This window comes from Ambystoma mexicanum, chromosome 7p, assembly GCF_040938575.1.
Source record: "Ambystoma mexicanum isolate Mex_15411 chromosome 7p, UKY_AmexF1_1, whole genome shotgun sequence".
Lineage (NCBI taxonomy): Eukaryota > Metazoa > Chordata > Amphibia > Caudata > Ambystomatidae > Ambystoma > Ambystoma mexicanum.
In genome coordinates this window covers 809,369,877-809,385,083 of record NC_090939.1, presented here as the reverse complement: position 1 = coordinate 809,385,083, position 15,207 = coordinate 809,369,877, and positions in this window count along the sequence as shown.

Below are 15,207 nucleotides of genomic sequence, written 5' to 3'. Positions count from 1 at the left end.
CCTTCCCTAAAATGTCACTATAAATGTCACTAAATATACGACGTCTAATTGGCTTCACAACTATAGGACCCTTGATCATGCGGTCCTTTATCATCGGTAACTTTCCAACCTCTGTCAGTACCCTCCCAACCTATGTTAGCAGCTCTCAGGCTGAGTGTCCAGGTGCAGATAAGCTAGTCTTAACCACAGCTTCCAAACAATTAACATGATCCATCATCACCTCAGTGGTCTGCTGTAAATTAGGGCGTTGAACTCGTCCTTGGAAATGTTCCTTGCTACGGAAGAATTCAGGGGAGTGAAGGCACACTCTGCCTTTGTGCGTAGGTGTGACCATCATGCTCTTCCGACTTCTTCTCCCCACGTGACTAAAGACCACAGAATTGAGCTTTCAGAATTCAGATTTTCCGACTAATGTCCAGGAAAGTCATAATTGTATAAAAAAATTTATATTTTATGCGGCTAGTAGTTTTGACCATTGTTCCTGAATACATATTCCTAAATTTCACAATTTGCATAACATTGTATCAAAAAACTCCCACTTGTGTACAATTCAACCAGTATGTTACAAAAGGAATGAATTGCCATTTTCAACTGTGGGTCACTTTTTCATTGGTGCCCGAGACAATTTTATGCCCCAGGCCAACCTGGTGGCCAACCATGCTTGGATAGTGTCATACATTCTGTTGATGTAGCTGTAGTCTTGGTCATAAATCCCTGAGAGGGGAATGAGGATTTGGGTATCATCGGCATAGTTGGTATGAGCCTTGAGGGACCCCGCAGGGAACTTGAGTTGGATGGGCAGCAGTGCTTCCAGCATAGACACTGTGTGCCTGCAAGAAATTAGGCAATCCATTTGATGGACTTGGTTGAAATGTTGGCAGCTAAAGTGAGGTGGTGGCAGTGTGTTTGGTGGTTGACCAGGTCAAACGCTGCCGATGGATCGAGAAGGAGGAGGGCTAGGTTGCCAGTGTCGTGGATATCGTCGAGTTGGTTTTTCAGGTCAAGGAGGAAGTATTCTGTGCCATGGACAGGTCTGAAGCCTGACTGGTGAGGGCTGAGGATGTTGTGTTGTTTCAGGTAGGCTTGTATTTTAATGTATGATATGGAATTTATAACGTGCCTATACACAAGTGTTTCTAGGCCAGAGAAGACAAGGATGGGGAAACAGAGGGAGGACGAAACAACGATCTTACTAGGCCTTGTCATTTAGATCACGCAAGTGCAGGGAAGGGGATGTAATCAAAGGTGCAGCCAGCGGGTGGCTCAGTGCAGGTAATCAAAAGTGCAGCCAACGGGTGGCTCATAAGTGCAGAGCGAAGGGGATGTAGGGTTACAGATACAGACCCCAAGTGCTGGGGCAGCCAAAAGGCAGTGCAAGGTGCAACTGGACAGGCAGGGACCTGGGCCCAACTTCAGAGGGTGACCAGTGCGTGGACCAGACGGGTCATCAGCAGGGGAGAGGAAGAGAGAAAGCAGAAGCAAAGAGGAAGGTCTTGAGTTGCTTCTGGGACCAGAGGTAGTTCTGCTCAAGTTTGAGAGAGGCAGGGAGGCTGTTCCAGAGGGAGGCCCCAGCCGAAGAAAGAGATCTGCCCCCAACTTTCTGCTTTGAAAAGCGACTGACCCTCAGAGAGTTGGAGGTGGATGAGCGGAGAGCTCGAGAAGGGACATGTTTAGGAAGAGAGAGTTGTAAGTAGTGCGGTCCCAGTCCCCAGAAAGACTTGTGGACAATGCAGAGGGTCTTGAACTTGATCCTTGCCACCATTGTGGGCAATGTAGGCAGCAATGGTAGATGAGTGTTCAAAATGGCTGCGCATCGACGCCATGTTATCCTGGCTCAAATTTTACACACTAGCATTACAAAGCCGTGTCTCCAGGTGTCACAGGTCCTCTGTCTGTTACGCAGGGGCAGCACAAACTTGTGCATCCCCATAGGGTTATGGCACCTGCACTATAGTAGTACACAGGACACAGTAACCCCTCAGGGATAGAGGGTTAGGGTCTGTTGGATTGGATAGGCACAGGGAGGTAGGGTAACCGGAAAGAGAGTTAGGTAGAGGGTGTGGAAAGCAAGGGGGAAGTAGGGCAAGGAACAAGTTACTTACCTGTAACTGTTGTTCTCTAGCATGGGTCTGGCACGGAATCACATGCTCATGAATATTCCCTGTCGTCGGGCTGGGAATCCTCGGTATAAGAAAAAAAAGTTTCACTTTTGTTTATAAACTGTCTTTCTCCTATAAACCAATGTCTGAGCTATGGGTCATACTGCCACCAGCCAATGACTGCCCTCTCCCTAAGCCCCTCCTCTGGCAGCCATCCTCAGATTTGGTAGCACGTAAAGTGGCAGTATGACCAAGAAGAGCCCCAGAGGGGCAGGAGGGTTCACATGTGATTCCATGCCAGACCCATGCTGGAGAACCACAGTTACAGGTAAGTAACTCGTTCCTTCTCCAGCATGGGGTCTAGCATGCATTCACATGCACATGAATAAAGAATACATAGCCCGGGAGGATAGCTCAGCGGCAACGTGCGCGCCTTGGAAGCAAGACGACACGAAGCAACATAGGTTCGATTCCCGGGTCCGCGCTTAGAAACCTCTGGGTGTTTAAGCGCGTTAGAAATACGCAACTAAGACAAAAAAGAAAAACAATTATGCAACCAAAAAAAAAACAATTCCTGTAACAGCGCCTCGATGCCCGTGGCCTGTGTGAGCGCTTTAAAAATGGAAATAAATAAAATAGCAGTACATACATACACGCCCATGGGAGGTGGCAAGGCTCAACAGAAGGAATTACTCTTACCTCCTCACCTTCAAGCAACCAGGTTGCGTAGCACTGCTTGGCCGACTCTGTACTCCTCTCTGAAATCCCTGTCAATGCAGTAGAATTTCGTGAAGGTGTGGGTAGACCTCCACGTAGCAGCCCTGCAGAGGTCTAGCAGGGGCACAACAGACAGGAACGCAGTCGTCGCAGCGATCGCTCTGGTGGAGTGGGCTCTCGGACGGCCAGCCAGCGGTTGGTTTGCCAACTAGTGACAATGGGAAATGGAAGCCTTGGACAAGGCCTTCCCATTGTTCACAGGACCAAAGTTAACAAAAAGCCGAGAAGCCTTCCGGAAACTCTTTGTGCGGGCCACATAAAGCTTCAGCCCTCGAGCCACATCCAGTGAATGCAAAGTCTTTTAAGCCGGCGACGAAGGAGTCAGAAAAAACACAGGCAACACCAAGGGTTCGTTCACATGAAATTTGGATGGAAACTTGGCCATGAAGTAGGGGTGCGTCCGCAGCACCACCCTCGTCTCGTGGAAAGTGAAATAAGGCTGCTTGCAGGACAGGGCATGGATCTCACCTACTCTCCTGGCAGAGGTAATGGCCACGAGGAAACCTGTCTTCCAAGAAGGAACTTGAGCAGAGCTTTATGCATAGGCTAGAAAGGGGCCCCGTGAGCCTAGTCTACACCACGTTGTGTTCCCACACCGGGGCAGCGCCTTCACCGGCGGGAGCGATCGGAACAGTTCCCTAATGATCTCCATGACTAGATGGTGCGACCAAAGCAAAGACTGTCCTGGAGCCCTGGTGTAGCGGGAGATAGCCGCCAGATGCACCAGGATGGCGACGTGCGCCAGCCCTGACATAGCCAACGACAAGTTGGAAGGACTTGTGGGCCGTGACCCTCAGAGGGTTAATCTTCTGTGATCGGCACCAGGTCGCGAAACGCTTCTATTTGTGTCTGTAACACTTCAGAGTCCACGACTCCTTGGCCTTGGCGAGGACCTCCCTGCAGTCCGCAGGCAGCTCCTAACCACCAAACTCGAATGCTGCAGAAGCCAGGGCTTCAGGTTCAGCGATCTTGGGTCGTGGTGCAGTATTGCGCCTCCTACCCTGGCGAGAAGATCCACGACCACTGGTAGCTTGACTGGAGGGGACACGGACGTGCTGAGAAGGTCCAGGTACCAGATTTGCTTCGGCCACACTGGTGCGACGAGGATCATCCTGAACCAGCACTGTTTGAGTTGACCGATGACTTGTAGTAGCAGCAGCAACGGAGTGAACGCATACAGGAACAGGCCTTCCCAAAGGGAAGGTGAATGCCTTCCCCATGCTCCCCGGCTGGGGGAAGCTGATGGTGAACCTCCGGCACTCTATGTTCATCGCCGTCGATAACAGATTGATGTGAGGACTGCCCCACCTGAGGAAGAAGTTGTCCACTTCACTCTGCAGAAGCTCCCACTCGTGGGAAGAGCGCAGCTCCCTGCTGAGGGAGTCGTCAATGTTTTTGACTCCCGCCAGGTGAAAAGGAAGGAACAAGTTACTTACCAGTAACTGTTGTTCTCCAGCATGGGTCTGGCATGGATTCACATGCTCATGAATATTCCCTGTCGTCAGGCTGGGAATCCTCGGTAAAGAAAAAACCAGTTTCAGTTTTGTTTCTGATCTGTCTTTCGTAGTAATAACCAATCACTGATCTCTGTGTCATACTGACCACAGCCAATGACTGCCCTCTCCCTAAGCCCCGCCTCTGGCAGCCATCCTCAGATTTGGTAGCACGTAAAGTGGCAGTATGACCAAGTGAAGAGCCGCAGAGGGGAAGGCGGGAGGGTTCGCATGTGAATCCTTGCCAGACCCATGCTGGAGAACAACAGTTACAGGTAAGTAACTTGTTCCTTCTCCAGCATGGGGTCTGGCATGGATTCACATGCTCATGAATAAAGAATACATAGCAGTACACATGCACAACCACGGGAGGTGGCAAAAAAAGCAATACAACAACTCAACATTAAGCATCTCTTACCTCCTCACAAGGCTCACCTCAGGCGAACAGGTTGCGCAGCACTGCTTGGCCGACCCTGGACTCCTCCCTGGAATCCCGATCGACGCAGTAGAATCTTGTGAAGGTGTGCGTCGGCCTCCACGTAGCAGCCCTGCAGATGTCCAGCAGGGGCACACCAGACAGGAACGCCGTGGTAGCAGCGATCGCTCTGGTCGAATGGGCTCTCGGACGGCCTGGCAGCGGTCGGTTTGCCAACCGGTGGCAGTGCATGATGCAGCCGGAGAGCCATCTGGAAATGGAAGACTTCGAGAGAGCCTTCCCATGGTTCACAGTCCCAAAATTCACAAACAGCTGTGACGTCTTCCGAAAACTCTTCGTGCGGTCCACGTAGAACTTCAGCGCTCTAGCCACATCTAGCGAGTGCAAAGTCTCTCAGCCGGCGACGAAGGCGACGGGAAGAACACTGGCAACACCAAGGGCTCATTGAGGTGGAAGTCCGACGGCACCTTGGGCATGAAGGAGGGGTGCATCCGCAGCACCACCCTCGTGTCGTGAAAAGTTAAGTATGGAGGCTTGCAGGATAGGGCCTGGATCTCTCCCACTCGTCGTGCAGAGGTGATGACCACGAGAAAAGCAGTTTTCCACGACAGGAACTTCAGCGGTGCCAAATGCATAGGTTCAAATGGGGCACCCATGAGCCTAGCCAGCACTACATTAAGCTCCCAAGCCGGGGCAGGCGCCTTCACCGGCGGGAACGATCTGAAAAGTCCTTTCATAAATTCCTTTACAAGACGATGCGACCATAGGGACGCCCGTCCCGTCGTCCTGGTATATCTTGAGATGGCAGCCAGGTGTATTTTGATGGAGGCGTGGGCCAATCCCACCTTGGCCAACGACAGCAGGTACGGCAGCACTTGAGGGGCCGTAATCCGTAGAGGGTTGATCTTCTGTGTCCGGCACCAGACAGAGAACCTCTTCCACTTATGTCCTTAACACTTGAGAGTTGAGGACGCCCTGGCTTTTGCGAGAACCTCTCTGCAGTCAGCCGGGATATCGTACCCCCCAAACTCTAGTGCCGCAGGAGCCAGGCCTGCAAGTTCAGAGACGCCGGGTCGTGGTGTAGGATGGCGCCTCCTTCTCTGGAGAGAAGATCCGGGTCTGCCGGTAGCTTGATGGACGGGGACGTTGACAAGTCCAGAAGGTCCGGGAACCAGATCTGCCTCGGCCACGCCGGTGCGACGAGGATCATCCTGCACCGGGACCTCTTGAGCTGGTTGTTTAGTCGAAGCAGCAATGGAAACGGAGGGAACGCGTACAGGTATAATCGGTCCCAGGGGAACGAGAACGCATCGCCCATGCTTCTCGGCTGGGGGAACCTGCTGGCGAACCTCTGACACTTTGAGTTCGTCGCTGTTGCGAACAGGTCGATCTGGGGTTTGCCCCATCGTCGGAAGAGTCGGTCCACCTGATCCTGGCGCAGTTCCCACTCGTGACACGCGCGCAGCTCCCTGCTGAGCGAGTCGGCGATGGTGTTGCTTTCTCCCACCAGGTGGAAGGGAACCAGGAACATCCCCTGGGCGACCGCCCAGTGCCACAGATCCTGTGCTTCCTTGGAAAGGGCTGGGGATCTGGTGCCTCCCTGCTTCCGTATGTAAAACATCATCGTGGTGTTGTCCGTGAAGATCCTCACCACCTTGCCTTTGAGGGACGGGAGGAACGATCTGAGAGCCCAGAACACGGCTCGAAGCTCCAGGATGTTGATGTGCAGAGACTTCTCCTCCGGAAGCCAGAGGCCTCTTGCGTGGAGATCTCCTGTGTGGGCGCACCAGCCTTCCAGTGAGGCGTCCGTAGTCACCGTCACCTGGTACGACGGCGTCTGGAAGTCCGTGCCCGCCGTGAGGTGAGCTCGAGAGCCCCACCATTGAATCGCCCGCCGGAACGCTTCGCTGAGAGGGATCCTGTCTTCGAAGGTGCCCATCGCCTGCATCCAACGGGCGTCGAGGAAATCTTGAAGCGGGCGCATCCATAGTCTGCAAAGGCGCACGAGATAGATGCAAGAGGACATCATCCCCAGGAGAGACTTGATGGACCTCACCCTGGCCACGTCCGTGGCTAACAGGCGTTGCACCTTGCCCAGAATGGTCTTCGTCCATTCCTCCGACGGTGCCGCCAGGCGCCTCACTGTATCGAGCTTCGCTCCCAGAAACAGGGCCACCTGCAACGGAATCAGGTGAGACTTCGGGTAATTTATGGCAAATCCCAGTTCTGTGAGTAGCCGGACGGTGCTCGCAGTGTGTCCGACGGCGAGTTCCCTTGTCTTTGCGCGGATGAGCCAGTCGTCCAGGTAGGGGTAGACGTGAATCCCCTGCAGACGCAGCCGTGCAGCCACCGGCGCCAGGCACTTGGTAAAGACCCTGGGCGCCGACTTCAATCCGAACGGCAGAGCTTTGAATTGGTAGTGGCGTCCCTGGACGACGAACCTGAGAAACTTCCGGTGACTTTTTAGGATGGGAACGTGGAAGTACGCATCCTCCAGGTCCAGCGACGATAGGAAGTCGCCTTCCTCCAGCTGTCCCAACACGTGTTGTAGAGTGACCATCCTGAACTTTTGTGACCTGATGTATTTGTTCAAACGACGAAGGATGGGGCGCCAGCTGCCGGTCTTCTTTCTGACGAGGAAGTACCTTGAGTACACTCCGGAGCCCCAGAGTCTCTTGGGGATGAGCTCGATGGTGCCTTTTCTGAGCATCGCTCGTACTTCCAACAGGAGTTGTTGAACATGATTCTCCTTCCTGGCCACAGGTGGAAAATGGGGGCACTTCCTCAGGAATTCGATAGAGTGTCCTCTTGCCAGGGTATCCAACACCCAACGGTCGGTGGAGATGGTCTCCCACACGCCGACGAACTTCGTCAGCCGGCCTCCCACCGGGGTGTTTTGGTGGGGGCCCGACACCACGGCCGGTTCAATCTTGCTTGGAGGTGGTGGCCTTACCGCCCTGGCCTCCCTGCTGACGGCGGCGGGACCCTCCCTGCTTGCCGCGACCCCTGTATGCTTCTTGAGACGAGGAGCGAGCCGCCTGGCGGTAGGACGATGAACCGCCGCTGGATCCCTTGGAACCCCCTTGTCTGCCTCCGGCGCTCCGAAAGGGCCATCGCTGCTGGAGGGTTCCTAGAGCTCGGGCCGTCTCCGTGTCAGTCTTTATGGCCTGGAGCGATTCGTCCACAGCCTTGCCGAACAAGTTGTTGCCGTCGAACGGCATGTCCAAAACTCTCGTCTGGACGTCTTGACGGAAATCAGTTGCTCGGGGCCAACCTCGTTGTCGCAGGCAAACCCCGTTGCCCAGCTGGCGAAAACCGATATCGGCGATGTCTGTCGCCACCGTTATGGCGTGGTCAGACGCCACCTCGCCTTCTTGAAGTATTTCCAGGGCCTCGGCCCTCTTGTCGTCCGGCAGGAAGTCCAAAATGGGGGCCAGCTTAAACCATAGTTCTCTGTCGTAACGGGCGACGATAGCAAGGGCGTTGGCCGCCTTGATTGTCGTCGCCGCCGACGAGATAATCCGTCGTCCCATGGCGTCTAATTTCTTTCCCTCGCCGTCCGGTGGGGAATTTGCTGTCGAGGCTCCTGAGCCTGCGTCCTTCTTAGCCGCCGCCGAGACAACAGAGTCTGGCGTTGGCTGGGCCCTGAGACACAGGGGAGCCGTGTCAGGGACCCGATACTTTTTCTCGTATCGGTCCCGTTTGGCCGGTGCTGTGAAGGGGTTCTTCAGCACTGATAGGCCTTCCTCCCAGATGTCGATCAGGGGCACCGCGATGACTGATTTTCTCTTGGCCTCCCTACGCTGGTAAAGGAAACCTTCCTTTTTGCGTTCTTCTGGGCAGAGTTGGAACAACTCCGACGCCCTGGATATCATGGCATGGAACGAGCCAATTTCGTCGGGCGGGGAGGCCCGTGGGGCGGGAGACGGAAGGTCCGTTCCGTCGTCTGCACCGTCGTCTTCAGAGCCCGTCGTCGTGCCTACCATATCGTCGTCACCCGGTTTGGGAGAGGATGAGGAGGGGACCGTAGGTCTTGCGGGAGCGACGGGAGGAGAGGGATGGATCCGTCGTCGCTTGTTCGGAGGGCTTTCCGACGGGCCAGGTTGGGGTTCCTCCGGCCTGGGCCGTGGTAATCTCGTTCTGATCTCAGAGCATAGGGACTGGATCGCCAACAAGATGGCCGCCGAGCTATCCTGAGGCTCGGGTTCCGGCTGCACTGGACGGGAGGGCTGTTCATCCTCGTCGTCCTCATCCTCCTCGATTACGTCCAGGGGATCCTCCTCACGGGATCGAACCTTCTCGAAGCGAGCTTCGAGGTGTTTCACGACCTCAGTCAGTTCCTCCTCCGAGGCTGATTCCGAGCTCGAGATGTCCACCGTGCCCCCCCCCCCTTTTTTGTCACGGGGGACTTGACAACGGGTTGAAAAGTGGATTCCCTCCTTGACGGCAGGGAAACTCTAGTTCCGGAGGTGGCCTCCGTCGGCGGGGTCTCTGCCGGCACGGCCAGAGTCGCCGCAATCGCCTCGATAGAGGCCTTAGCTTGGTGGGTAGGGGCCTTGACCGCCCTAGGCGCGACTGGGGCCTTCTCCTTGGGGGGACGGTCAACGCCTCGAACCCCCTCATCCGAGCTCGGACGGGGCTTCTCCCGAAGCTTACCCGGAGCATCAGACTTTCTCTTCCCCGAACCAGAGCGCTGACTCGTGGTTGACGGTACCGGGGAGGAAGCGCCCTCCTTGGCGACCAAAGAGCCCGACCTTTCGGCGCTCCCGGAGCCCGCGGACTTGCGGTGCTTGGCCTGGTGTTGGGCCCCCGTCGCCGGGGCGCCCGCACAGGACTTAGAAGCCCGCTCGGACCCTTTCTTCTTCTCTCCAGCCTTCTCCAACCAGCTGGCAAGGCGGGATCGACGGTCTTTCATGGTCCGCTCCGACATGTTCTTACAGAACTCACAGTCCTTCTCTACATGCGTCTTATCCCTGTGGAGGCAGTAGAGGCACCTCGAATGTTCGTCTTCTTTAAAGACATTTTGCAACCCGCATCCAGGGCAGTTCCGAAACAGCTTGGATCCGGGCGACGAACCCTTGTCCTGGGCCATGTCCAAGTAGGCCACAAGTCTTCTGGAATGTTCCAAGAAGTAGATTCGATGAAGTCTTCACCCTTGAGGGGCGTAGAAGTTCCGAAACGGATCCCCGTTAACGGAAGAATGAAACGGTGGAGCTTGAGGCTCGAACCGGAAAAAATGAGACAAGTCTCTTGAAAAAGCGCGAAAAAGTAGCTAAAAAAGCTCGAGAGCTATGCACGAGGACTCCCAACACAAGAACGTGCGGTAAAAATCTGAGGATGGCTGCCAGAGGCGGGGCTTAGGGAGAGGGCAGTCATTGGCTGTGGTCAGTATGACACAGAGATCAGTGATTAGTTATTACTACGAAAGACAGATCAGAAACGAAACTGATACTGGTTTTTTCTTTACCGAGGATTCCCAGCCTGACGACAGGGAATATTCATGAGCATGTGAATCCATGCCAGACCCCATGCTGGAGAAGTAACTTGTTCCTTCTCCAGCATGGGGTCTGCCATGGATTCACATGCTCATGAATACAAGAATACATAGCAGTACACACATGCACAACCACGGGAGGTGGCAAGTCTCAACATTAAGCATTTCAACAACTCAACATTAAGCATCTCTTACCTCTTCACCAGGCTCACCTTCAAGCGAACAGGTTGCGCAATCCCGGTCGACGCAGTAGATTCTCGTGAAGGTGTGCCTCGACCTCCACGTAGCAGCCCTGCAGATGTACAGCAGGGGCACACCAGACGGGAAAGCCGTGGTAGCAGCGATCGCTCTGGTTGAATGGGCTCTCGGACGGCCGCGCAACGGTCGGTTTGCCAACTGGTGACAGTGCATGATGCAGCCAGAGAGCCATCTGGAAATGGAAGCCTTCGAGAGGGCCTTCCCTTGGTTCACAGGGCCAAAGTTCACAAACAGCTGTGACGTCTTCCAAAGACTCTTCGTGCGGTCTAGCGCTCTAGACAGATCCAGCGAGTGCAAAGTCCTCTCAGCCGGCGACGAAGGCGACGGGAATAAAACAGGTAACACCAAGGGCTCGTTGAGATGGAAGTCCGACGGCACCTTGGGCATGAAGGAGGGGTGCGTCCTCAGCACTACCCTAGTCTCGTGGAATGTCAGATATGGAGGTTTACAGGAGAGGGCCTGGATCTCTCCCACTCGTCGTACGGAGGTAATGGCCACAAGAAACGCTGTCTTCCACGATAGGAACTTCAACGGTGCCGAATGCAAAGGCTCGAATGGCAGACCCATGAGCCTGGTCAGCACCACGTTGAATTTCCACACCGGGGTCAGAGCCTTCACCGGCGGGAACAAGCGGAACAGTCCTTTCATGAACTCCTTCACCAGGCGATGAGACCACAGCGACGACAACCCCAGAGTTCTGGTGTAGCGGGAGATCGCCGCTAGATGGATTTTGATGGAGGCATGAGCCAGCCCTGCCTTGGCCAGCGACAGCAAGTACGGCAGCACTTGAGGGGCCATAATCCGCAGAGGGTTGATCTTCTGTGCACGGCACCAGACAGAGAACCTCTTCCATTTATGTCCATAGCACGTAAGAGTCGAGGACGCCGTGGCCTTTGCAAGCACCTCCTTGCAGTCCGCCGGGATATCGTACCCTCAGAACTCTAGTGCTGCAGGAGACAGGCCTGCAGGTTCAGCGATACTGGGTCATGATGTCGAATGGCGCATCCTTCCCTGGTGAGAAGATCCGCATCCGTCGGCAGTTTGACTGGGGGGGGGACGCTGACATGTCCAGAAGGTCCAGGAACCAAATCTGCATCGGCCACGCCGGTGCGACGAGGGTCATCCTGCACCAGGACCGTCTGAGTTGACTGATGAATCGCAGCAGCAACGGCAATGGTGGGAACGCATACAGGAACAGGCCGTCCCAGGGAAATGAGAAGGCATCGCCCATGCTCCCCGGCCGGGGAAACCTGCTGGCGAACATCTGGCACTTGGTGTTCGTCGCTTTCGCAAACAGATCGATCTGGGGACCATCGTCGGAATAGGAGATCCACTTGATCCTGCCGAAGCTCCCACTCGTGGCACGAGCGCAGCTCCCTGCTGAGTGAGTCGGCGATGGTGTTCTTTATTCCTGCCAGATGGAAGGGTACCAGGAACATCCCTTGGGCAACGGTCCAGTGCCACAGATCCTGCGCTTCCTTGGATAGGGTCGGGGATCTGGTGCCCCCCTGCTTCCTGATGTAGAACATCATGGTGGTGTTGTCGGTGAAGACCCTTACCACTTTGCCCTTGGGGGACGGAAGGAACGACCTGAGGGCCCAGAACACGGCTCGGAGCTCCAGGATGGTGATGTATAGTGACCTCTCCTCCAGGAGCCAAAGGCATCTCTGGTGTGCGCTCCCCATCCTTATAGGGAGGCGTCCGTCGTCACAGTTTCCTGATGTGCCGGGGTCTAGAAGTTCATGCCCGCTGCTAGATGCGCGCAGTTGCCCCACCACCGGATCGCTTGGAGGAAAGTCTCATTGAGGGAGATCCTGTCTTCGAAGCTGCCTGCCGCTTGCATCCAACGGGCGTCGAGGAACTCCTGCAGTGGCCACAGACGCACGAGGTAGATGCACAACGACATCATGCCGAGCAGGGACTTGATGGACCTCACCCTGGCCACTTCCATGGTCAACAGTCGTACCTTGCCCATGATGGCTTTCGTCCTCTCCTCCGACGGTGAAGCCAACCGTGCCACTGTGTCGAGTCTGGCTCCCAGGAACAGGGCGTCTTGCGACGGTACCAAGTGGGACTTTGCAAAGTTGATCGAGAATCCCAGTTCTGTGAGCAGGCGGACGGTCTTCGCTGTGTGATCGAGTTCTCTTGACTTTGCTCGGATGAGCCAATCGTCCAGATAGAGGTATACGTGGATCCCCTGCAGCCGCGCCGCCACCGGTCAGGCACTTAGTGAAGACCCTTGGCGCAGACTTCAACCCGAAGGGCAGGGCCTTGAACTGGTAGTGCCGTACTTAAGAACTTTCGATGTCCTTTTCGTATGGGGATGTGGAAGTAAGCATCCTCCAAGTCCAGCGATGACAGGAAGTCGCCTTCCTCCAATTGTCCCAGCACGTGCTGAAGGATGACCATCCAGAACTTCTGGGACTTGATGTATTTGTTGAGGCGGCGCAGGTCTAGGAAGGGCCGCCAGCCGCCGGTCTTCTTTCGGACAAGGAAGTACCGCGAGTATACTCCGGAGCCCCGGAGCCTCTTTGGGAAGAGTTCTATTGCGCCCTTTCTCAGCATTACTCGTACCTCCAGAAGCAGCTGTGGCACATGGTTTTCCTTCCTGGCCACAGGTGGGAAACGGGGACACTTTCTTTGGAACTCCAGGGAGTGGCTGTTGGCCAGCACCCAACGGTCGGTGGAGATGGACTCCCACACGCTGATGAATTTCGCCAGCCGGCCTCTCACCGGGGTGCTCGGGTGGGGGCCCGGCGTCACGGCCGGTTCAGTCTTGTTTCGCCGAGGCCTTGCCACCTTTGCCTCCTTGGCGACGACGACGGTCCTCCTGTCTTGTTGCGGCATCTGTAGGCTTCCTGCGACGAGGAGTGGGCTGCCTGGCGGTACGACGAGGCATTGCCGCCGAATCCTTTGGAGGCACCTCGAGACTTGCCACCGGAGGTCCGAAAGGACTGCTGTCGCTGATGGAGAAAACCCAGGGCCCGGGCCGTCTCGGAGTCCACCTTGATGGCCTGCAGCGACTCGTCCACTGCCTTACCGAACAGGTTGTTCCCGTCGAAGGGCATGTCCAGTATCCTGGTCTGCACGTCCTGACGGAAATCAGTGGCCCTGAGCCAACCGCACCAGTGATGGCAAACGCTGTTGCCCATCTGGCGAAAGCCGGTGTCAGCGATGTCTGTGGCCACCGTGATGGCGTGGTCCGATGCCACCTCACCCTCCTGCAGGATTTCAAGGGCTTCTGCCCTCTTGTCATCTGGGAGGAAGTCCAGGATGGGAGCGATCTTGAACCACAGCTCCCTGTCGTAGCGCGCCACGATCGCGAGGGCGTTGGCTGCCTTGATGGTCGTCGCTGCCGACGAGATGACCCCTCGTCTCATGGCATCCAGCTTCTTCCCCTTGGCGTCCGGCGGGGAAGTGGAAGTTGATGCCGTCGCCCCTGCCGATTTCTTCTTGGCCTCGAATACACGCTGATTTCTTCCGCAGCTTGTATATTTCTGGCCGGTCTGATTTTTGATTCTGTTTTTCGCCCAAATGTTCCCCACTCATTTGTCGCTCCACAGGGATGGTTTTCCCCTCAGGGTTTACAAGAATAGCAGGCTATTTTACAGGATGTTTGTCGGCGGTTGAGAGAGCTCGGAGACTCACGTCTTCATCACTCTGCTGCTAGCCACGCCCTTCCAACACTAGCACGCAGTTTAGTCTTCACACCAGGTAGACAGAGTAATGACAAGCTAGCCCAAAGACGCTGCAATCCCTTTAGTGAGCCTAATGAGTTGCTTGTTCCCCTGGGCATAGAGTAAGAGCCCAGGAGTGTGTGAGGGCCAGGAGGTGAGAACCTGACCTCAGCCAGAAGAAACAGAACACAAACAAAGCAACAGCATGAACAGTGACATTCAATCAGTGGAAGAACTAATTGTATATCACTTACAATGCCAATTATCCTAAAAGGGGATTTTAACATAGCATGGGACCCCTCTAAGGACAGAACCAAAATAGCACAGGGGGCACAAGGGAAACCCTGGCCTTGGTAGACGCGTGGAGGGCGTTTGAAGGGATACCAGGAGGGGTACACCTTCTACTGGCATGCTCACCACAAGCACTCGAGGATAGATTATGTGTGGCTCTCCAGAAGTCTGCTGGGCCACACTACAGGGATCTCGGTCGAGACTATCATGCACTCAGATCACGCACCCATAACCCCAAACCTGAAAAGAAACCGACGACCTGCTGCCAAATCGGTCGAACAACTGTATCAAGCAAATTATCCGCCCCTCCTAGAAAGGATCAGAACGAAAATTATGGGGGCCCCTACCCATAACACTGCTATGTCAAATAAATGTTATAAAAATGGTCATCCTACCCCAACTGTTATACTACTTCTGAGCCCTCCCTATCCAGGTACTGCCCGCCCTATTCAGGTCTCTGCAAAAAAATGACGAGTAGATTCCTATGGAACAATAGAGTACCGAGAGTGGCTGCTAGAGTCATGGAAATGCCTCCTTGTAAAGGCAGGTTGGGGGAAACGGACCTTAAAGTCTACTATCTGGCAGCCCAGATGAGAGTTATCCGGGATCGGCAGAATGAAGATAGGGGAAAGAGATGGAGGCCAATGGACCGATCAGTAGCAGGGGAAAACTTGGAAGAGAT